At 39.9% G+C, this 24088-nt stretch overlaps 1 protein-coding gene across 13 annotated transcripts in view; it reads left to right on the forward strand.

Moving 5' to 3' along the window:
• Positions 1–20103: 20103 nt before the first annotated feature.
• The window catches only part of TENM2 (teneurin transmembrane protein 2), a 683800-nt gene continuing 679815 nt past the window's right edge, over positions 20104–24088 (forward strand). For all 13 annotated transcript variants that reach the window (XM_054842022.1, XM_054842024.1, XM_054842023.1 and 10 more), the window contains exon 1: positions 20104–20241. The gene's annotated coding sequence lies outside the window, so the exon portion shown is untranslated. The remainder of the gene's footprint in view (positions 20242–24088) is intronic.

Raw genomic sequence — 24088 nt, forward strand, 5'->3', positions numbered from 1 at the left:
TAGGGTCTGCATACTGTATCTGATTTAATATGATTTAAAGACTTCATCTTCCTTTACTCCTAGAGCTGGTATGCTGTTCAGCACTATCTCCTATCCTTTCATTTACCTAGACAAATTATCTCTGAGAAGCAGAAATACCTGCTAAGATTTCAGAAAATAAATTATCCCATTATAAAGTTCAGTAGAATTATCCTGTTGTTATGATTTTCTTTTCAGTTGAGAAAGTGACAGGATACATAGGTCTATGTTATTTCACAGGCATAACCTTGAAAAAAATATAAAGCCACTTTCAAGAAGCACTTGCACAGACTTTAGCGTGTGCCTGTATTACGGCTCAGATCATTTCCACAGTCTTGCTTTTGATAAGAACAGGAATGCAGGAAGCTCTATGAAACTTTGAATTTACTATCGCTGCTTCCTAGAATCCTCCTGACTGCAGCCCCTCCACCACAAAGAGATCACGGGGTAGTTTCCCCCTTGTTATGGGTACAGGTTGGGTTGCTCCGGTTTTGCTTTACAGAGTCTCCAGCACGACTGCAGGTTTATCACACATCTGTACTCCGGTCCCTATCTCTGAAAGGTTTGTAAGGAAGATCTGCTCATAAATTCCTTTGGAAATATGTGGCAGGCACACTCAGTGAGCTATAGACTGTCGTGGTGTGGAAGAAGGGATAATATCTTTTATTCGGCCAGCTAGCATTGTTAGCTTCTGGTGGGTCAGGATCTGAAAAGACGACTTGTATGGCCACACGCTTGTCAGCTTTTTCAAAGAACGTTTGCTGGTCTGATTGCAAATACTGTTTCAGAAACAGGCCTTGCCTTGCCTGCTTTCATTGCCAGTATAAGTATAAAGAGGTATTAAATTATGAAACTAAACTTATAAATGCTTAATCTGCATGTTTTAATCTGGAGGATTTTATCTAGTCCAATGGTTACCAACTCAACATATGAATAAAAGACCTGAGCAATCCTTCAGAAATGCCAGCCAAACAGGATGACAAGCTATTGACATGTGAGGAACACTGTTTAGTCTACTAAGTTTTAGAATATTTAAAAAATGAATTTGTTTTACTGTAACATGGCATTACTCAGAATACAGCAACAGAAAATAACTAGTTTTAAAATAGTACCTTTTGTTGGGGTAACATATTGGTAAACGTTTTAAAATTCCTAGTTTTTCCTTGATTTCACTGTGCGCGTGAGTCTTTTGGTGTACTTTGACACCATGTAACCTATATTCCTACGCTAACTGTGTATTTATGCTAGATAGTTATTTGCAATTCATGCTTTAGTGGCCATTTATATAGTTTTACTTATCATGTCAGCCAGCTCTGACATTATCACATGCCTCCAATTTGTTATATGCTTTCAATAACGAATAGCAAATAGGCAGGGGCTAAGCAAAGCAAACACCCTTTTAAGAATAACAAACCATAAACTGACACAGTAGTAGCAATGTACGTGTAGCAAACGCTTTCTTTTAACCAAAATCCACTTTATGGGATGTTTGCAAATAGGAGGAAAGGAGTTACTGGACAGATTGTCTGCCAAAATAATATTTACGGCTTAAATAATGATATTAATACCATTGAATGTGGAAATTTGTTATAGGAGATAAGAAAATATTTAGAAAGTAAAACCAGTTTTCCTCATTTTGTTTTAGTAAGTGGATGATATGTTTTCAGGTATATGTCTGAAGGGCGTTTTTTCCCCAAAGTATCGTACTGGGATTAATTATAGTAAAAAGTAGGAAATGTCATACAAATAACAGTTGTGTACTGGTGAACAGCTTCAGGTATCTTTCAGGATTTTATTTCAAAAATTTGATAATGAGGAAAAGCTGTTAAAACTCAGCACCCAAAACATTTGTAAGAGCTGAAGCATATACATGGTACAAATGCAAGATTTTCCCTTTTATGTATTCTGATGGATTTTTAACTGTGTTTTGTTCTTATCCAAAATTAAGATTTGATATAACAAGTTTGTGACACACGGATTTCTTTAGGCACCAGTTTTACATATGTCCATATAAAATGAAATGCACAAACGTCGAACACTAGGCTCTACTAGGCTATAATACTTTACGGTTAGTGCTTTACGGTATTTATTTAGTAATTTACTACATTTCTTATTTTCTTAATGATGCTTGAAAACCAAAAGCCAGCTGCCTCATTTTATGAAGTACAAAATAAATGTCCATTTCACAGAATCAGGAGTCAGGACCAGAAATGTGTGAGCTCTGACTTGTGGTCACGCTGTATTACACTGCTTGATTTCTTTGTAAAAATGTGTTTGATTTGCATGGTGATCATCTATAAATTGTTATGAGTCAACACATTCATGGACATTTTCTTATGAAAATTCCCAGTGATATCACCAATCCATCTCTAGTGAGAGCTATGATGGGAATGTTAACACATAGAGAAGTGCCAGTATTTGGTGCAAGTCCCTGGAAAAAAACATTTTATTTGATGTTACAGTGACAGCACCTGGGATTTTTCTGTTCCAGCTCTCTTTGTTGCTACAGAGAAGCTGCTCTGGTAATAACGGTGGGAAACAGTGAGCAAAAAAAATCACTTTATGCTTTCCCTTTAGGAAATGAATATGCCTGTTCTCCTCCTTAGGCCTTGACCTTGCCACGAAATTAAAAACATGCAAGTCATAATTCTACTTACACATATTTTTGCTGACATAATTCATGGACAAATCCCGTGAATAATCATGCACAGGTATTATTGCATTACATTACATACATACATTATGTGTATGGTCTCTTATAAATAAATCAGTAGTAGTACATGAATTACAGACTTCCAGCAGGAGTAGCGTTTCACAGAATCACAGGCTTTAAGGCCAAAGGGGATCATTAGAGTGTGTAACCTGACCTTCTCCATAGCACATCATATCATTTCATCCATTTACTCTGTACCGAGTCCAATAACTTATGTTTGACTAACACATCTCTTCTATATTTGCCTTTATATTGAGTTTCTTGGCCAAAAATCCATTACCATTTTTGTCAGGTCTGCCATCGCCTAAAAGAACTTTTGAGGATTTCTCTTACTAGATTAGAGACCTGTCCTTGGGAACGTGGTGCCAAGTTCCTTTAAACGGCAGTGATTATCCTAGAGTCTACAGTTTTGCATCAGCAGTAGTGTTTGTGTTGGGCTTTGGGTTTCTTTTGAGTCAAATAGGCATAAAAAATATACTACTGCCTGCCCTATTTTCTTATTTATAGTTTTTTGTTAGGAAGTTTTAACGATGTTTTAAGAAACTGGTCGTGTTAGTAAAAAAACCCAGTGTTTCCGCCATTCTCAGAAGAAACTTTATATACTACAAATGCATTCTAAAACCATCCAGACCCTTGCTCTCAATCTTTTTTTATCCTATATCATTCATAACAACATCCGATATGTTCCTGCTAGCACTCTAGCGCAGATGATTAGAGAAGGATTTTTAAACAGGAAAGGGAGATTTGGGAAAACATACATTTGAACTGTGTGGCTGTTGCTCCCAAGGTGGACATTGCCAGCACTCTTCAGCCTCCCAGATGTGAGATGGCACGCTGAAATAACGGTGGTGTATTTAAATCATCCATCTCCTCTAGGCTGTTGGAGATTTGCATTCCCAGAATTTATTGTCTGTTTGTAGTCAACTGGTTTTTTAATAGATATTTAGAAACATGGTTTACTTTATGTCATGGATTATTCTTCATGTTCTTCTTAGGGGAATTTTTAGGCTAAACAAAAATTATTTTGGATCATCAATATATAAAACTAAAGTATTTCTGTAATTTTGATTCCTGGAATATGTTCCTTAAGGTATTCCTTATCTTCCTTGTAAAAAACAAATAAAACTACAAACAAACAAACTCCCTCAAAACAAAAAATAAAGCAAAGAGCAGATACTTCTCTTGTAGATCTCCTTGTAACTGAAGAGAGAAGGCTTTTCTCTTGCTGGCTATCTTAGAGCTCTAAGAGGACTCCCTGTAAAGGTAACGAAGACTCTGAAATACAGTTGGATCATTTAAATTAGGAGCCGCCTTCTCTTCCTCACAGTATAGCTTATGTTCCTATAGATATTTAAGTTCAAGTCTGATGGTGTGAGTACCCGTGTGCAGGCGGTTTTGGACTGCGTTGTGGTAGTACCCAGACCCAGGTGTATGAAAGACACTGAAAGCACGAAATGAAGCCCGTGAGTGAGCACTTGTGCTAAATTCTTTATTCCCTGATTCAACAGTTGTATGATATTTTCAACAGCAATAAGGAAAACAACGGTAACTTCACACACAGACTGTGGAACATTTTATCTTCATTGATTAGCATATAAGGTTTAAGCAGCTTGTAAAATTAATTGGAGGGGACTAACAGTTCCTGAACATTTCTCCTGCCTGCCATTACTTCCAAGGTTTTGTTTTGTTACTTATTTAAAGGTGATCATACCTTTTTGGCAAACCTAGTGCTTTCAGATATTTTTAATAAATTCACAGTACAAAGTATCTGAACTACAAGTTTTTATAATGAGCAGCAAAAATGAGAGATTTTATTAGGCTGTGTAACTACCACTAGCCGATTACTTGTAATTGGTGAAATAACAAATTGCTATTTTATCTCTTTAAGCTTTTGACCTCATAACTGCACTGTTTTTCATGAAACATCTCCTTTGCATGTAGCTTGAGGCTTTCTCCATGGTTTTGTTCACAAACGTATAAATTACTCTGGTATTAGTTCATAGAACGGTTTAGGTTGGAAAGGACCTTTAAAGGCCCTGTACTACTATAGGCTGGGCGAGGAATGGATTGAAAGCAGCCCTGAGGAGAAGGACTTGGGGGTACTGATTGATGAGAAGCTCAACATGAGCCGGCAGCGTGCGCTTGCAGCCCAGAAAGCCAACCGTGTCCTGGGCTGCATCAAAAGAGGTGTGACCAGCAGGTCGAGGGAGGTGATCCTGCCCCTCTACTCTGCTCTGGTGAGACCCCACCTGGAGTACTGCGTCCAGCTCTGGGGGCCCCAGGACAGGAGAGACATGGAGCTGTTGGAGGGAGTCCAGAGGAGGGCCACGAAGCTGATCAGAGGGATGGAGCACCTCTCCTATGAGGACAGGCTGAGAGAGTTGGGCTTGTTCAGCCTGGAGAAAAGGCAGCTCCGGGGAGATCTAATTGTGGCCTTCCAGTACCTGAAGGCGCCTACAGGAAAGATGGTGAGGGACTGTTTATGAGGGAGTGTAGTGACAGGACAAGGGGTAATGGGTTTAAGCTGAAGGAGGGTCGATTTAGATTAGATGTTAGAAAGGAATTCTTTACTGTTAGAGTGGTGAGGCCCTGGCACAGGTTGCCCAGAGAGGTTGTGGAGGCCCCATCCCTGGAAGCGTTTAAGGCCAGGTTGGATGGGGCTTTGGGCAACATGGTCTAGTGGAGGGTGTCCCTGTCCGCAGCATGGGGGTTGGAACTAGATGATCTTTAAGGTCCCTTCCAACCCAAACCATTCTATGATTCTATGATTCTAGTCCAACCCCTCTGCAATGAGCAGGGACATCTTCAAGTAGATCAGAGTAGTTAGTAGTGAATATCCTTTTCAAACTGTGTACGTATGAGTCTCTAGTAACATGCTGCTAGGTTTTTTACAGCTTTTTGTGTTGGTCCTGTCTGTCCCCTCTCCTTCCCTTCCCTCCTGGCATCCCGATCTTTGCTATGTACAAACAAAGAATTCAGTTTAAAAAAAAATAAATCTCTGGACCATATCTCAATATATTAATCCTACTTGTTATGCATCATCATCTTACCACACAGTGATGTCATTTTCATACAGGTTTCTTTCTTGATGTTATGCACCCCATCCAGGATGCAGGTTTTAACATTCATTCTATATAATTGAAGAGCATATCTATATCTATCTCTATATATATTAAAAATCTGATATCCCTGAGAGCAGTTGTCTCCAACAATCTGAGAAACTCAACTAATTGATATTCCTTAGCTTTTTGTTTAATTAAACGTATCCCAGTGAAGTCAGAGACCTACTGAGTTACTTCAAATTATTTCCCTTCCTCAGACTGTTCCAATATTTAAACAGAATTCTATATATTTTCTTGCTTTTAAATGAGACCATTGTTATTCATAACCTATTTCATATGATAAACTGTCCTCTTAAATTGATTCTAATATAAAAAGGTGTACATGTACACTGATCTCTCTTCTTTGACCAAACCAGAAATTATCTTAGGAATCATAGTCAATTGTTACGGTTATCCACTTAGAAAAAAGTTAGCCCACACAGAAAACTAGGCTTCATAGACGTGCCTTTATACGGATGTTCCCGACAGAGGAAAACCATGCTGACACAGTCAGAAAAGATTTTGATAGAGCCAAGAAGAATGGACTTTTATCTGTAAAAGAGGACCAGGAACCTTAAAAAAAAAAAATCCTTGAAGACATTATTTTAGTCAAGCAAAAGATGTTTCTCTCTTTCTTTACCCAGTCAATCTATATAAGTGCTGTATTAGTTCTGTGGACTGAGGGATTATAAGCAAAGTTCAGGTAGTCAAGTGTTGCAGACCAATTTAATTTAAATTATTTATTAATTAATTTATTTACCAGTCCTTTGAGAGCGTCCTAGGATTTCCTTGCAGAAATGCTCATTCTGAGGGAAGTAATGCATTAATTTGTAATCCATGTAGACATTAGTCTGCTGATATTCTTTCATTAGAAGAGAAATATTAGCACAAAACTAAAGGAACAGCCAAAAAATGATGAAACCATGTCATCAACTCTTTTCCTTATAAAGAATAAAATGAACAGAAAAGAGGAGATACCTAGATGTTTGGTTAATATTTATTAAGGACTCAGGCCACCTTTCAAATTTTACTGAAGTAACAATTGAGTACACATTTCCAGTTTAATGAACGTAAGAATGATTTTTTTGGCTATCCCTTCTTTTGTGGATTTTTAAAAACTGAAATAGATTTGCTGTTTTGTCAGCGTTCATCGCTCCTGACTGGTTAGTCCTTGCCTGGCCAAATTCAGCCCTTGGGTAAGCGGTATGGATTCTTCCAAATGAGGAGGTTGCTCACTGATTCGTGGCTGCTGTGAGCTACACTGACCTGTTTCCTGCTCTATGTGAGGTTTAAGCTGGAGACTAAAGCATCTTATTAGACAGTAATACAGACAGAAGGAATCGGAAGAAAAATTCTATTATCAGATAAATATTTTTAGTAATGAGAGCGCAGGATATAGTCATGCTAGATGCTTAATCTGAATGCCAACAACTCTTCAGATCACACTACATTTATAACATTTTCCATTTCCAAACAATGAGCAATCAAACATTAGCTAATTAAAATGCCTTCAGTAGTGAAAGAAAATATAAAAATACATGAAATTATCAAATAAAAAAACAAGCGACTAATTTGTCAGCTTCACCATCACTTTACAAGTAGCAGCAGCCAAGTTATCCCTACATTGCATATCAATCAATTTTACTTTTTACAGCTGATAAGATATTCTCTAATTAAATTATGTTTTAATTGCCTTTGACTTTTAATGCAAGGAAAATGGCAATATGCTTTCCATTAAAATACTCCCTACTCATTTCTGTATACTGTGATTGTCGTTACGCAGTTAACAGTTGTTCCGCAGTAGCAAGACTCCACGTTTTCTCCTTAAACAAGGATCCTGAAATAAATGCTGGGTTATTTTCTATCTCCTAATATAATTCTTTTAATTGTTGGCAATATTGAGTAATGCCCACTTATACTCTGTTGTCATTCTCAGAGTTACTCAAATAGCATCTTTAGAAACATTTGATTCCATGTGTGACTGCGTTTACAATTAGAACGCCACTCCTGGAAAACAAAATCTCCCTATTTTTCACAGTGAGTTACTTACTAATTACCTTTCAAAATACTTATTTTTTATGACTGTCATGAAGCACATAGATAGAAGTTGTATTCCTGCTTTATGACATGAGAATTAAATTTAATTATAGTACAAAAATGTGTGTCAGTAAGAATGTGCCAGAATAAGACTGTAGATCCAATTCAGCTTCTCAGCACTGCTACGGTTGTCCTGCATACAATCGCAAGCATGGCTGTGCTGATAAACAGACCAGATCCAAGACGTAAAATTTAAAGAGGACTCTTCTCCAAGTATCTCTTCTGCATCTGCAAAGCAAAGGGTGGGAAGGAAGCAGGCGATTTCTTGGTAGTTCCTATTCTTCAATGCAGAAAATCCAGGAGCGTTTTGGGGGCTGGTATTTTGGAGGATTCAAACCATGCTTCATCTTAATTCAGCTCAGAAGTAAAGAAAGGTAAGCAAGCCATAAACAGACACTGCTGCAAGATAGGAGAGCAAAACTAGAAAAACAACAACAACAAAAGACAACTTTTTTCTCTGGGCTTTGAGATAACCGGGCTGGAGGAAAAATCAAAGTGCAGCCATACTGCATTTAGTTTACGGTCTGACCCAAAAGCTAATTTCTACACCAGTTCCAAAGAGAACATCACCTCGAGGTTGTACATGAAGGCTTCTGTCACACTGTCACACAACTACTCAACATTTGGCATTCACTCATTGCTATATGGAGCTAGTACTATGGCCCTTGCGCCTGGCTTACAAATAAAGAAGTGCTGCAGCTGTATTTTCCAGCCATCCCTTCAATGAACAGATAATGATACAGCCAGTGCTGAGATATTTGATGTGAGTAGTGGACATTTTAGTCCCTGCACGTGTCCTTAATCTCCCTAGGATCCACAGGAAGAAAATTATTTGATATGAGAACCTTTGATATTACAAGTTGTATTTAACATTTCAAGGCTCATTTGAATCAGCTCAGCTCACTGAACTGCTAAAGCATACAGGACAACACATCCTGTAGAGAGGAAAAACCTATAGATGTGTTTTGTAGCCTAAAGGTATATTACCAAAATTCACGAAAAAAATGAGTTGCTGCAGATAAGGCCCAAAATTTTATTGGTGCCATTCATTTCAGAAGTCATCTGACAGCCCAGGCCTGGTGCCTTACAGAACAGAAGGGCAGATGATCAGGAGCAAAAAATACTACTGAGATTTCTGTGACGCACTGGGGAATTTCTTAAGACAGAAATTCCTGTAGTGCATGAGTCAACCAAATTTCTTATTGATCCAAGAACTACTGTATCATGATTCCTTTCTCCCTGCTGTAATCCATTAAGATACTAGAAAATTTGAGTTTTCAGTAGAGATGTGCAGGCAGTAACATCTACCTACTGTGCCTTGGCAATGTACTAATGGCTATTGCAAAACACTTACTGTAAGCATTCAGCCAGGTTTCTGCCCACAGCAGAAATAAATGAATAAATACGCTTTTACCCAATGGTTCTACCCATGTTAACACATTGTTTTGTAACCTCAGTATAAAATAGAAAAAAACCAAATCATTTCAGGGGTTATGTGTTTTGTGGTACATTGAAGATGGAATCCTAAGCAGAAGGTTTTATGCCTTTAGAAAAGTGTATCTTTGTACGACTCAAAGTGCTTGGCTTCTAAGTACAGCACTACAAAAGGAGTGCTTTCTGCAGATCTGCCTTTTTAACAAAGTATGTATGCTGATAACGTTGAACCGATCCGGGGGCTTTACTTAGGTGACGTTCTCAATGACCCAGCGGGACAGATGTGGCTGGGGGGCGTTTCTGTTAACAGGCCTGAAGGATTAAACTTGCGTTTAACTTCTAAGACCAGCACGGTTTTTTGACAAGACACTTTTATTGCTATTGGTGGCAGGAAGTTATTGCAAAGAAAAGGCATGATATAATGGGCATGTTTTCTTCTCGCGGTGTTTCTTCGAGAGATGACGCGACTGAGTGGTCAAAGAATCAAAAAGGCAGAAAATTCAGTGAAAAAAAAGATACATTTTTAGAGGAAATCAAACTGCCTGATATAAAGGCCTGTATTGGTAGAAAGAATAATTACGTACAACTAGAGCGGTACCTCCTAGGAAGCACAAAAGGACACAGTGATACGTTGCCCAGTTACTCTAGGGGAAGGGCTGGTGTAGGCTCTCAAAAGTGAGTAAAATTCTCTGTGTTAATTCAAATCGATTGTGGGGCGTGTCCTAGATTTATAATAATTACATTAGAAGTATTGTGATTAAAAACAAGCCCTAGCTTTTTCAATGTATATAGATACAGTGGGAATTAACACGCACCTTACAAGATCTTTCACAAGTGCAGTTAATGTGCATGTTTTTAATCTTCTTTTTTTTTTTTTATACTAGGCAATACTCAAAATCCAGAGGAAGAGGTTGCAATCTGCAGGAATCTGGTAGGTCAAATTTTAAAATTATATAAACTCTAGTATAATTAGGCTGACAAAAAAGATATAAGCGGTAAGGTAATGAAACTTGCATTTACTGGGTATTCAGAGAATATGCAAAATCATTTAAATTTACATACTGAGGGGGAGAAAATGTGGTTTAGCAGAGGCAATTAACATGAGAAAGTAAGACAGATGCTGTGCAAATAATTCATAATGAATAATTTCTTTGCTCCGTTTTGTGTTTGCAAGTTTTCCAAACAAACTAGTTTTTCTGATGTATATGTTCAAACTGTTTGCTGAATAATATCTATGCATAATTTTTTGTCTGTAATTCATTCATAAGCAGAGCTTTTTGAATATTCAAGCTTTTTTTGAATGGGTATGTGGGTCGTACAACACATTTCTCTTTTCCAATTGGAGAAACATAACTTATAGGTTCTGCTATGAATAATCACAATATTTAACAATATTTGCTTCATTATTTTACCAAACATTCCTGCTAGTAAACTCATTTGTTAAAATAATCATGGAAAAAAGGAGATGCAACCAAAAGCAAATAAATTAGTCTGGCATCCCCTCTTTTGTTTCTCATTTGAGAAAAATAATTTGTCCTGTCCATAATTCTGTTTGTCTTTAATTAAAATATATGAGGAAGCTGAAAATACAAAATCATAGTCTTAAAGATACTCAGGTTTCATATGGCTGTAGCGCAGAGTTATAGTTAAATGCCCAGAGCTCCTTGCCCAAATGGGAGCGCTCTAATTTACTTCGTCCACTCCCATTACCTGGTTTTCTACCAGTTGTGCAGCTCCACTAGGTGACAACCCGGCGTTTCTTAACCATGCTCCGCTCTTCAAGCTCTCTCTCTGAGGAGCCGATGCGATGGGCAGCTTGCGCCTCCGCTATGTTACGGCTGAATTTCCGTCCGTTCTGTAGCCAAACATGGTGTCAGCTTCTGCTGTATAGCATAAAGGCGAGACTTACGTGTAGGAAGATAATGAAGATAAATACACTATTTGTTGGCAGTCGAGGTGATTAATTGTGAGAGACAAGCTTAATCATGCCAGTAGTAATAATTGGTGCCATGGACAGACACCAAGGTTTTTATGGCCCATTGTTAGAAATGTCTTGAAGTTTGAATATGAACGCATTCATGAATTAGTACAAATTGTGCCTTCTTACGTAACAGGCATATATTCTTAATTGTATTTAGAGTCATATTTATTTGAACGCTGGAAAAGTCAGTTTTTACTCTGTCTGTAAGTGAAGCAGGTCACTAGACCTGAGAGACTGCAGCATTCTTATGATAAATTGTGTATGATGAACTCAACGATGAGTGAATTCCATTTCCAGAATCTTATTAGCAATGTAAAAAGTGTATTTGATTTTATATATTTATTTTGTACATGTTTTTATATTTAATACATTTGTTTTGCAGAATTTCTACTTAAGTTTACTATTTCAGTAGTGGTAATTAAAACCAAAGTAATTTGGTATTAGGAAGCTAAGTTTCACGTTCCTAAGGAAACAGCGGGAGAATTTTAAGTTCTCTTGTTGAGGTACCTTTGTATCCTATTTATACACTGGCATTGAAGATCTGACAGTCTCAGCTTACACCGTTTTTTTCCTGAGATCAGAAATGAGCCTGGAAATAGCTTATGACATGAGAAATACAAAGGATCCCCCAAAACTTTCTAACACCATCAGGACAGGAGAATGCAGAGAACACATAAATACGTCAATTCTGCAAACATGTATCAGGGTGAAAGTTCAGCTGTTCGCATATTTTACACCTAATAATGTGAGAACACCGAGACAATTATTTGAAATAACTGAAATATACCTATATGTCTTTGGAAGAGAACGGAAATAATAGAATAACTTGCTTAGTAAGTCCTGGTGTATTAGTGTGTTAACGAGCAATTACAAGTTCCTTTGGGTATAAAGAAATGATGTCTTTAACGAGCATGGCAAACTAAACAATTGATTGAAAATACAGAAAAATAACAGTGAAGTGTGACATTAAAACCAGAAGGAAATTGTACTTCACTAATTTGGCAGATCTTATATAGCAAACATGACATCAGTTTTTAAAATGAGATCTATAAATTAAAGTAAGAAAACGACAGAAAAGAAAACATGCGTTAAACTAAGCTAGCTGAGCATAGATTCTCATTGTTCCTTGGGTTACTTGCCTTCTCTTCTCTTACCTTTTCCAGCACTTTAAATTTCAACTTCATAAAACATCTAGACATAGTAAACCTTACAATTGTTATGTTTTATTGTCATCTTTCCTATTTATCTACAGTTTAAAAGAACATCTTTTGGAATCTAGGTATTTTGTTAGGGATTGCTGTAATACTTTATTTTTGTCATCTTAAACCAGACATTCTAGATTATACATCCCTGCAAATATAACTCCTCTGGCTGCCTTCATTTCTTTTTGCACTGCAGGAGTTCTTACTGGTAGGAGTGCTAAATGAACATGTTTCTTTGCATTATACATATTTACAGCAAATAAACCGTGTCTACCGTATCGCTTTATAAATCTATTGCCCAGCGCTGTTATAGCCAAAGCATTAAATATTTGGCTTCTCATGGACCGCGCACTGCAGTTGAACACAACAGATAACGAAAGGAGTTCAGGCATGGAAACTTCCTCTTTATCTTGCACCTCTCGTCACACAAAGTAACTGATAACAGCTAAGTTCATCATCCTTCTTTCATGCGATATTCAGGAAATCAGGCACTTAAACCATGACCTTCACAGCGAAAGGACTGTGTCATCTTGTTTAGTCAGTAGCAAACCCGGGGCCCTGATCCTGAATGGAGCTGTTGGATTTTTTCCGAAGATAAATAAAGCAAGTGAATACTTTTGTGTACTTGTATGGAACTTCACAAAAATATTTTGCATTAAAGAAAAGAGGGTAGAAGGTGGCACAGAGCATAAAAATTACTCATGAATAATGGGGCTAAAGTAACGTTAAGCAAATAAAAAATAAAATTGTTTAAGTAATATCTTACTTAAAATAAACATCAGTTACATAGCCTCTATTATTTCATTATTTTATTAAAAATGCTATGCAGTAACACAGAATTTATGCTATCTGTTGGAAAAAAAGTTATTGCAATCCTGAGAATTCTATGTTGGTTTATTAGTATTTAATATTTCTCATTGTCTTGGTAATTCTTGCAGACTACGAAAATGAAAAAAATAGTGTTCTATTATATTTTCTAATGCCAAGTGAGCCTATGAAAGTTAAAAGCTTCACTGATATATCAGGGTATTTTTAGGCAACAAATTCAGCTTTTCTTCTCTCTAATTCCTCCCCCAATCTCCCGAGAGCTCTTATTTAAAAGGAACAAATACTGTTAGTGAAGTTTGCATTGGCATTTTATGTAGGGATAGAAGTGTATCACTGAGAAGGTAAACTGTCACAAATTGCATGCCCTGTTTTATATATTGTACACTTGCATTTTTACGTTTTTCTTTCGGTTCTCATCATTCTTTGCATTTTCACATGCACCTCCCAGTAGATGATTTGTCTGCACCTTTTTACACGCTTACTGCTGAAGCAGACTGCTAACTTAATATTGCTTTTGTCAGACTTTAAATCTTGTACTGACTGAATTAATTGCAATATTATACAAAACAGCAACTCTATCCTTTACACCTTGCTAGTTCCTTTTTCTCTTCTCTTTATGTATTGTTCCAGATACATTATTCTACCACTTCTTGTGGCTACAGTAATTTAACTGGCCTCTTACCTAGACGAGGTACTAGAACTGTCTCTGTGTGTTGCCATTTACCTCAACTTAGTTTCATCTACTCTTGTGCAGAGTACGTATCTGTGGTGTACCTCATCCACACCAATGCCACTTCATGCAGAGCTGAGAAAAAAATACTTCTGCTATCAGAAATGAATGTTGATTTTTATCCTTAGTTCACTTTGTCAGCGAACGCATTGTTACTAACCAGAACGCTCCCTCGCCGACATGGTTTTTATCATAATCACCTTGTGGTATTTTCTCCCAGACCAAAAATTGCAAAGGCATTTCTATATACAAACAACTACATCAAGCACATACTTTAATGTAATGGTTACAACCTCTCTGCAGTAATTACTGCAGGCAGACAAGTGAAACTGTTCGCCCTCTGTGGTGTCAGAGTCATTAAAATGACTAAGAGAATTAACATTGTAGTAGCTTACAATTATGCTCAATAGCAGTCAGTAGCTTGCAAAACCAAACTAAGGACTAGTTACCAGTTGTATCTTCCATTCATCTTACCACAGTAATGAGACTACAGATTTCACTACTCAGGAACTGGAATCTAAATTGTATATTAGAAACCAGTGTGACTCCAGAAACTGGATGGGCCAGAAGAAGGTAGAAGAGACCTGGGTCCGATTCACACGAGTGAGAATTGCCCTGATGTTCGCGTGTTTAGTTTAACAGTTGCATCAGCAGTTCAGGATTATCACATAAGCACTCGTAGCACGGTAACAGTGGAAACAGTGCATCCCACCAACTCTTCAGCAGCGGTACCTAATTTCAGCACCCACAAAGTGTTGTCTCCTGAGAGCTGGACAATTTGAAGAGCGAGTTCTCCTCTTGGAGGATGTCAGATGAGCAGAGGCTCACCATCTGCTTAGAGATGCCGCTAGTCCACTTTAACAACGTGGGCAGCCATGTTCGTCAGCATTCCTTTGAAGTACTTGTGGCCAGCAAAGATAATATAGGGGGACAAGGGTGTTTAGGTACCCAAGTCTGGAGTTTCATGTGTGTAGAACACACTGCCGACATGCACCGGGCCAGACCGGTGGTATTCTGCTGACTCGTGCGTGGGGATGGGGCTCCAGCAGGGACAGCCGTGCATACCGATCCTGCTCGTTTGCAGGCAGCAATTTCTCCAAAGAAAAATGATCCCTCTTTCAGTGTTCTGTGCCTATAAAAGCCTGCGCATTTTCTTTACTTTCCACTGAGCAGGTATTACCCACAAAGACTTTCCATCTTTTTTTCTCTTCTTCTTCTTCCAGAACTGCAAACTTGTCGATGGCTTTGAATTGTTCAGAGCCGCTCAAGCATATAGCAGTAGCTTTCCACCCGCTCGGTACTTCCATTTGAGCCATTTCAAAGGCAGGCTATAATTCTTACAAGGTAGATGGGCTGGCTGGAGAAGGGAAGGGAAAAAAAAGGCTAAAGGGACTGGAAACTACCTGAAAATACTAGTACCATTTCAACACCTTTCTCTTCTTTTTGTTTGACAAATTACGGACAGCTTCTGGCAATACTTAAGAGGTGACACAAACTCCCTTATTTTAATGTCAAACATGCACTACATTTACTGAATTACCAAAGACGGTAATTCCAGTGTGTTAAAATTCTGTATTTTGCCGCTCCTCCTCTGTTGGTAGTTCACTGCACGATACTTGAATATTTTTTTCGTACCACTGTGTGGTTACTTCCTTAGAACAGATACTCCCATGTGTCTTTTTTTTTAATTTTTCTATTTTTTTTTTTTATAATTCAGACTACTGTTTGGAGGATGTATTTCTTACTATGCAATTGCAGGCACAGGATTAAGAATGAAAATAGGACGTCTAAATAAGGTACAACTAATGATATTCCAGTATATATAATAAATGTGGGAAATTGTACCTATTAATTAAAATAATCCTCTTTACAATGTATTAAAGCATTTGAGAGGCATTGTTCAGTAAGATAAGCTCTCTCTTTATTCTGAAGAGTTGAGTCCCATGCTGTTATGGTGGATCATTGCACATCACGATTCATATCTTACAGGATTGCAAAAAACTCTGCTTATCACCTGGGGTGACCTCTTGTGTAACACCAGCCAGTGAACTTCACCCAAGTAACCACTCCATGAGTCCCATAACTTATATTTGAGATGTAACGTATCTTTCAGAAAGGCTTTTCAGTTCTATTTGAAGACTGCAAGCAACACAGAATTCACGTTCCTAGGTAAAACGTTCCAGTCATTAATTAGCTGCAGTATTAAAATTTCACCTTTATTGTACAATGCATTTACGTAGCATCAGCTTCCAGAAACTGTCTTTAATTATGCCTGTTTTGATCAAGCTATAGCAATGTGTGTGGCAGAGCAGCTACGTACTAATAGAGGAATGATATATAAGGACACATTGAAAAATCAGCAGTTACAGGTTAGAAAATTCAAACACATGCTTAGAAGGCAAGGGGACAAGCATCCAGCATTTATCTCCAGTAAACTGCAAATCTTTCTTCTTGTCTCTTTTTTCCTTTCCTTTCAAATCACACTGAAGGTCCATTTTTCAAAGCAGTGTGAGAAAGAGAACCACGGCCCTTCTGAAAGCGGACAAGATGTTCTCATGTCAGCAGGTTCTGCAAGTGACAAGAAGATACTGAGAGACACTCCGAAGATGTTAGGGACTGGAGCTACTAAAGCGTGCAGGTTCTAGGCTGTGTATCACAGGCCTACCTTTTAAGCATCTCCGGCATGGAGCAGTAACTAATATAGCCACCAAGAAACAGGACAGTGATAGGTCTGCAGTCCCATTCCTCAGGCACTTTACTAAAATCTGAAGAAATACGCTTATATTCACTTGGGATTCACTGCTTGGAACTTGTTCTTGAAGGTAGGGACTTAGGTTCTTTCCTCTGAAGAAAAGAGAGCCGAAGGATTTAAAAAGTGCTAGAGGAGCACTAGCAGCCTCTGGTCACCATTTACTTACCAATCTAGTAATTGAAGAGTTCTAACCCAAGAAATCAAGTGTTTGGTTTATTCTCTGCCGCCTCATGCACATTCAGTCTCACGTCTCCCATTCCCAGGAGAATATCCTTACCACCAGATTAAAGGGATGGAAACAAACCTATCCGCATCACTGCATCGAAAAGAATCCAAGATCAATTTAAATAGAGAACAAGAGGAAGAGAGAGCATGGCTCTCTGCCTTCTATTTAGGTCCCTCACTTCAGGGAGAAGACATGGTTATCCTTCTAAAACACACATTAATTGTCTCTCGGATATTCTTATTTTTATATAGTTATCATTAATCCTAAGTGTGGACACAAAGCCAGTATTCCCACATTGGTCATACTAATAATGCCTAGACATCTAACTCCTGTTCATTTTTGCTTTGATAGTCTCTCCGCTCCCCATCCACTCACAGCTGACATCTTTACTAACCCGTAACAGTGGGAGCATATAGTCACTTAGTCACCAGGGCAAAGTAATGCTGTTTACTGTAAACTGCCTTCCAGAAAACAATCCCCCAACCTGAAATGCAACCCGCGTTCTTTTTCACCAGATACCTGACCTTGACTTCAACAGTCAAGTTGAGCAAATGAGGCCACCTTACCAAGGCGTCTAGGCTGGTCTTTGCCATTAACCCGTATCCATCATAATTGACCATCAACAAATCTTTGTTGCATGGCACTTAATCACCCATTTATTTGTTCTCTCTCCAGTCACTGGTATATTAAGTAGCTTTGTAATATTCTGTATATCACTACTAGAAATACTCCAGTGAGATGGAGATTTACAAATATCTTTAGATTGTATGGGATAAACGTATTCTGGGTTTTGCTAATTTCTGTTTAATCACCATAAGCACCAAGTCACGTGCTTTATGGACTGCTATTACAGACATTCCGTTACCTTTTTCACTGCAACTTGCGTTGCATCAGAATGTAGTTTGACAAGATTCGTTTCCCATCTGCGTGTAATTGTCTTTCTTCCCAATAGGACAACTCATTACTTAACTGCAACACTCTTTTTAATACATCTCTAACATTCATTTTTGCAATCTAGTTTATTTTCAAGCAGAGAGATTATTTCCAGTAAAATGACTATCACAGTACCCCTGTACAGAAGCCCCTCTGCAGAATCAAGATGTATATTACATTAAAATTTAGACCACAGCATTTGAGACAAGGACACATCTTGAAATCTGTGAAATGCCATAGAAAAAGATGAGGCCAGGGAGAAGTTGTGGCTACGTGGATCTTCCTTCACCCCTGTGAATAGATGCAGTCCTCAAGCTACAGCATTGCATGTAATTTACCAAGCTCTACTAGTATGCTCAGCTCTCCCCTCTTCTCAATTAACCTTGAAAAGCTGAGAGATACTTCCCTGCTGATTTCTGGATTGCCCCTTAAAAACTCCTGCTCTTTGTTGACAGTTACAAAACTACAGTTGCAGTTGGAAAATTAACTCTGCTGCAGTTTCTCTCTAATCAGACATTTACAGTACGCTTTTCCCAGCTACAGGTAATCCAGTGTGCTGTAGTTTACTTCATTACACAGATTTTCTGTTTTATGGAATATAGACACGAAGACTGTTATGCTTTAGCAGCGCTGTTAGCCCTGCTGCTGTGCGTCACCCGTGTCCGAGGCTCCTTTTCACTACTGTTCTGTATATCCTGGCTAATTTCGGTTGCCGCTTTCCTCCTGGCCTTGCCAAGAATCTGTACAAAGTTTTATAGGTTGACATCAGCTTGTGTCTAGCAGTTTGCCACTCTCTTGTTTTCTGAGGTACTTTGGTTTTGGTGCCACGGTGCTTTCACAGATGGGTAGCAACGGGGGGGAAGGGAAAAATTAAGGTTAAATAATAGTCAACATTTAATTATACTTTGCAGAAAAGGTATGTAATCTGCACAGTATTTGGAAGTAACATTACACAGAACGCGATGCCTGAGGCTCACCCACGGCCAGCTCTTTGAGAAGGGGAAGATTACGGCTAAAGTACTCCCTTTCTGAAGAAGCGCAGAACAGTTTGTTGAAATGTTTCTAACTTATGGCAGAAGATGGAAGCAATTTTTAACAGTCGTTTCCCGTGATGAGATGCTGCTGCTGTTGCCGCCTCTCCCCGCGCTGCCCGGCCGCCCCTCACGCCGGCAGCCCGCAGGCTGAGGTGGCGCGGCTGGAGACGCGGGGGGCGGCAGAGGGGCCAGGCTCGCCCGCGCCCGCCGCTGCCTCAGCGCCGCCGCCTGCTCACGGCTCCGGCGGGAAAGGGCGGGCGGGGGCCGCGGCTCTCCGCGGGGGCGGCCTCCGTCCTGTCCTTCCCCTCTCGGCCCCTCGCCGGGGCGACGGGACAAGCATCCTGACGCCGGCTTCGCCCGCCGGCTGCTCCCCCCCATCCCCCGGGGCCGTTAGCCCGGCGGAGCCGAGAGCACCCCGCGCCCCGTTCCCTCACCTCTGCGGCAGCGCTGGGCTGGGGCAGCCCGGCCGCTCCGCCGAGGGACGGGCGCGGCGCGAAGCACTGACGCCCGCTATGCGCAGTAGCGGTCAAGGAAGCAAGGACACCCGCACAGCGCCGCGGGGGCCCGCGGCTCCTCGCCCGCGGCGTGACGGCGGGGCGCTGCCCTGCCGCGGCTGCCGCTGCCGCCCCCTCCCCGTCCCGCTCCCGGTCCCCGTCCCCGCGCGGCCGCCCACGAGCCGCCCCGCCGCGTGCGACCGCCTCTCACCGCGCCGCCGCCCGGCCCCGGCAGCGCGCGGGGGGCCTGCGCGCGCGCGGGGGCGCTGCGCGCGCGCGGCCGGGTGCCGAGCGCGGGGATTGGCTGGCGGCCCCGGCCGCGGCGCGTGCAGCCGGGGGCCGGCGGGGCCGCAGCCAGAGCGCGGCTGGCGCGGGCGGTTACCGGGGCCCGCGCTCCTTCCGCCCGCGCGCCCGCCCTCCGCCGCCGCGGCTCCTCCGCGCCGCTCCGCTCCGCTCCCTGGGAAGGGGGGGAGGCTGCCGCTGTTCCCGCCGCTCCGCTCCGCTCCTCGGGGGAGGGACGGGACGGGAGAGGAAAGGCGAGGAGAGGAGAGCGAAGGAAGGGAAAGGGAAGGGAAGGGAAGGAAGGGAAGGGAAGGGGTGTCCCTCGTCAGTGAAGGAATCCGCACCGGTGCTAAGTTATCTCCCAGAGACGGTGTGAGGCACTCGGGCTGCTCAACCTGCTGCTGCTGCTGCTGCTGGTAAATGCTCTTCACTTCTTACTTGCCTACATGCTCAGGGCTCTCCGTACTGCTTTTCATTCGGCAACAGCGCCTAAAGCTGCAGCGTTTCTGTCTCTGTCGCTCCCTTCCTTTCTACCTTTCCCCCCACCCCCCGGGTCTGTAATTGCGTTAGCGGAGTTGACAACTTCTGATACGTGTCTTAAACCCGGGCAGTAAGTGTTTTGTTTCCTGGAGCCGTTTAATTCAGCACTTGGAGAGGTCCTTAGTTGCATGAGTTCCAGGGAAAGACGAGTCTGTGCCTCTGCAATAAGTGCTGCTGCTGCTGCTGCTGCTTTTCTGCCTGTTAATTCTCATCCTTGATCGCTGGTATTTCTTTTATTTCCACGGTGTTTTAATGTTGCCTTTGTTCTTTAAGCTGCTTCATTTTTTTTCTTTTCCCCCTTTTTTCTGGGATTGAAGTACAATATTTTTTTTTTCCCCCTCAGTTTTTGTTAACAGTGTGGAAAGGTGTCGCTGATTCAGAAACTATTGTCCACAGTGCATCTTGGTTAGGAACAGGCAGAAATAAGAGAAGGCAGGCATTTGTATTCCGAAAGGGAATTAAAAAAAAAAAATGCTGCTTTGCATCATTGCTGCAGATTTGCAGGAAGCAGTGAGGGACAATAATATTATGTTGTTTGCAAAGGTAATAAACATAGCAGCGCTTTGGTGTTTCACGTATAGCCCTGCGATTGAGCTGGTTCAAAATTGCACTTAATAATAAATTCATAGCTGTGGAGGAAGAGATTGCTGGCATGTATTACATACGTTGCTGAGACAATGTACCAACGTACGCTAACGCCAGACCAAGTCCCTGTTAGACCTTACATGGAGTGGCAGTTTGACAAGATACTGTTTTGTTTCTTGCATACAGCCAAACTGAAATTTAAATAACGTGGCTTAATGGATGCGGATGCGAATTGGTCTCTTAACTCTTTATCTCTGAACCAGACTCCTTTTTCTACACTTCTTGTTAGGATGCTTGTAAATGCTAGTGTAAACATTTAGCTGTAGCAATTTCAGATGATTCGATACTGCTGACATGTTAATATGTGCTTTTTATGCCTTTTTAAATTTTTTTTGGTACTTCCATACTTAAGTGTTCTGTCCTTTTAAAAGGCACAAAATGTGATGGCAAGTATTGTCTCTGTGTGTGTTCATGTGTCTACATGTATGTATGTAAATATATATATATATAATGTTTGGCTTGTACTTGTTTAAATTTACCAAACCCTGTATTAGATGGAGAAAACAGGTATTATAACAGAATTGAAATGCAGGAGCACAGAATTAAAGGAGACTTTGTTTATAATATTTAGTTGCATAGTTAAAAGATCATATAAGATCAAAAAAAAGGAAAATACGTGCATTCTAAAGAAGTAAAGTCTAGAAGTAATAGTACTGTAGCAATTTAAGAAAATAAAGCTTGACTGAAACAATACGGAATGCAGGCTGTCAATAAGTGTGTGTAGTTATCTAATATCCTCACAGAGCACTTTATGGAATGCTGTTTAACATCTGATGTATTTAAAAACCTAGTCTTTGTCAAGCGCAGAGTTAACGAAAAAGTAATATCACCTGTTAATATGGTGACTTTATGCAAGTTTAGTAGTTAACCTTGGTTGTACAGTCTCAAAGTTTTTCTTCAAACTTCAGAAGGATTTAGAGAGAGGTGATTCTTCCTTCAAGACCTTTGCATTATCGTTCACATTACACTGATTTGGGAAACTGGGGAATCTCCACCGTCTAGACTGATGACAGGTATTTTTCTAAGGGGCTTATGTAAGTAAGTGCTGGGTAAAGTGGATTTCTACCAGGGGCTGACAAGCTAAAGATAGGTGGCATTTCTGGCATTGTCAAGGTTTAAAATATATACAAATAATGTATTTGGGCAGCATTTTCCTGTGCATTGGCAAATCAGTAACCAGGCTGACGATTAATTTAGCGTGGCCCATATGCTGAGGTTTCTAGTCGCTGAGTAATAAATAAAAACTATTTGTCTATTACACTGATGTAGATTGCGTGGTATTGAAAAAGCCAGCTGTGAGGTCTGAGCTTTAATTCATTTTGAGAGGAAAACTTTTTTAGCTGTGGTTTCATACTGTCCTGGCAACATCTAAGAACTCACAGAAGTATTTTTTTTTTCCCCCAATTGTTAACACTAGTTCAGCATATTAAAAAAAAAAAAAAAAAAGTTTTCATCTAGATAATCTGTTTGTATTTTTATTCTGCTTATTTTTAAACACTTCCTACTACAACAGTGCTTATATGAAAACAATAATCTTTTAATTTTCTATGTCCTTATTTTGCATGTGGATAATGAAAATAAAATAATCGTGTTTCTCTGTCATTAGATTTCAACTGTTTATGTAGCTTGGGGAAAATTAACACATGAACATCACTAGTGATGTTTTCCTCTAATTAAACTGAACTGTATTTTCATTTTTAATATTTCGTGCTCAAAGAGCTGCATGAGAAAATAGAGGAGGCACTTTCTCTTGTTAGGTCACAGAGATTGACAGTGGTAGGGGCATTGGTGTGAGGGGGCTAATAGTTAAATTTCTTTGCTTTTTTACAGAACATTTTTATTTCTGAGAAAAACAGCAATATATGTAAGCTTGTGATACATTAGGGTCATGGCTTTGGTATTTTTCTGTCAAATACTGTCGATTTTGTTTCTGCAGTCAAAGAAAATTTCTTGTGAACAGTATTATTGTTAGAGTAAGTAATAGTGTAAGCTGTATTAGTGATCTCATGCTTAAAATTATTTAGAACAACATAGAAAAGGGAAAACGTTTGTTCACTTCAATCAAGGTCAATGTCTAGACTTTCTTGTCTGAGAGGTCAAACTAAACTGAAGGTCAAATTAGATGGAGACAAAGCTCAAGCCACTGTTAGACCACTCGAGTCAATATACCGATGTTTGAAAAGCTGTTTTGTGTTTGTTTGCAGGTTGCTGTGAATTTAAACCCTCAATCCTTAATGCTTTTGGCAAAAGGCTCACATAGGAGTAGCACCTCTGAAGTCCATGCTTAAAGATAAGACCGAAAAATTATTGGACTGATCCTTTAAATAATCATATTCTTTTATATAAATGGATAGTTCTAAAAGTCTGCCCTCCCCCGCCCTGGATCTGTAACCGGAAATGCAGCCTTAGAATATAAATTCCATTCATTTCTACTAAACTGATTGATAAGAGATGTTTTAGTCCTGACTTGCTATTTCAGAAGGTTAGTATTTGATGGAAATGGCAAGTTTTTTCCAGGCTTTTTTGTTTGTTTGTTTTAACTATACTAATAATTTCACAAGATTTTTATCAGGAAGAATAGTTTTATATAATACTTCCTGTGCTACAACAGCAAAGAGAGTCTTGGTGATCCTAAGCGTCTGCAGAACTGGTCCATACTTTCTGACCTGAGGTGTCACATCCCAGAGCCTTCGTACCAAACGATAGTGACTCATCTTTCTAATTTCTTACTGCACAAAGCAGCTCCCGTACAGTGTACTTTTAGTTTCTGTAGGAGGTAGAGTATGAGATGACTGTGGCTGCATCCGACTGTTCCAACCACAGACCGGACCAAATCTGTGTCCTGGTTCTCTCTGTAGCCTCAAAGAGCCCTGTGTTCCGGTCCTTATTCAGAGTCACAGCCAAGCGGCTACAGCAACGTGTAAAATGTTTTCTGCTATAGTCTCACCTAATCCACATACGGATTTGGAAGATACTTTGGGGCATTCTCCGTTAGCTGAATTTTGTCTCTCAATTATTGGGCTGCATTGGGAACTCATAATGCTGTTGAAGTTGAAATACGTTGTTTTAAATCCACCT

This window comes from Grus americana, chromosome 14 (assembly GCF_028858705.1).
Source record: "Grus americana isolate bGruAme1 chromosome 14, bGruAme1.mat, whole genome shotgun sequence".
In the NCBI taxonomy this organism is placed as follows: Eukaryota; Metazoa; Chordata; class Aves; order Gruiformes; family Gruidae; genus Grus; species Grus americana.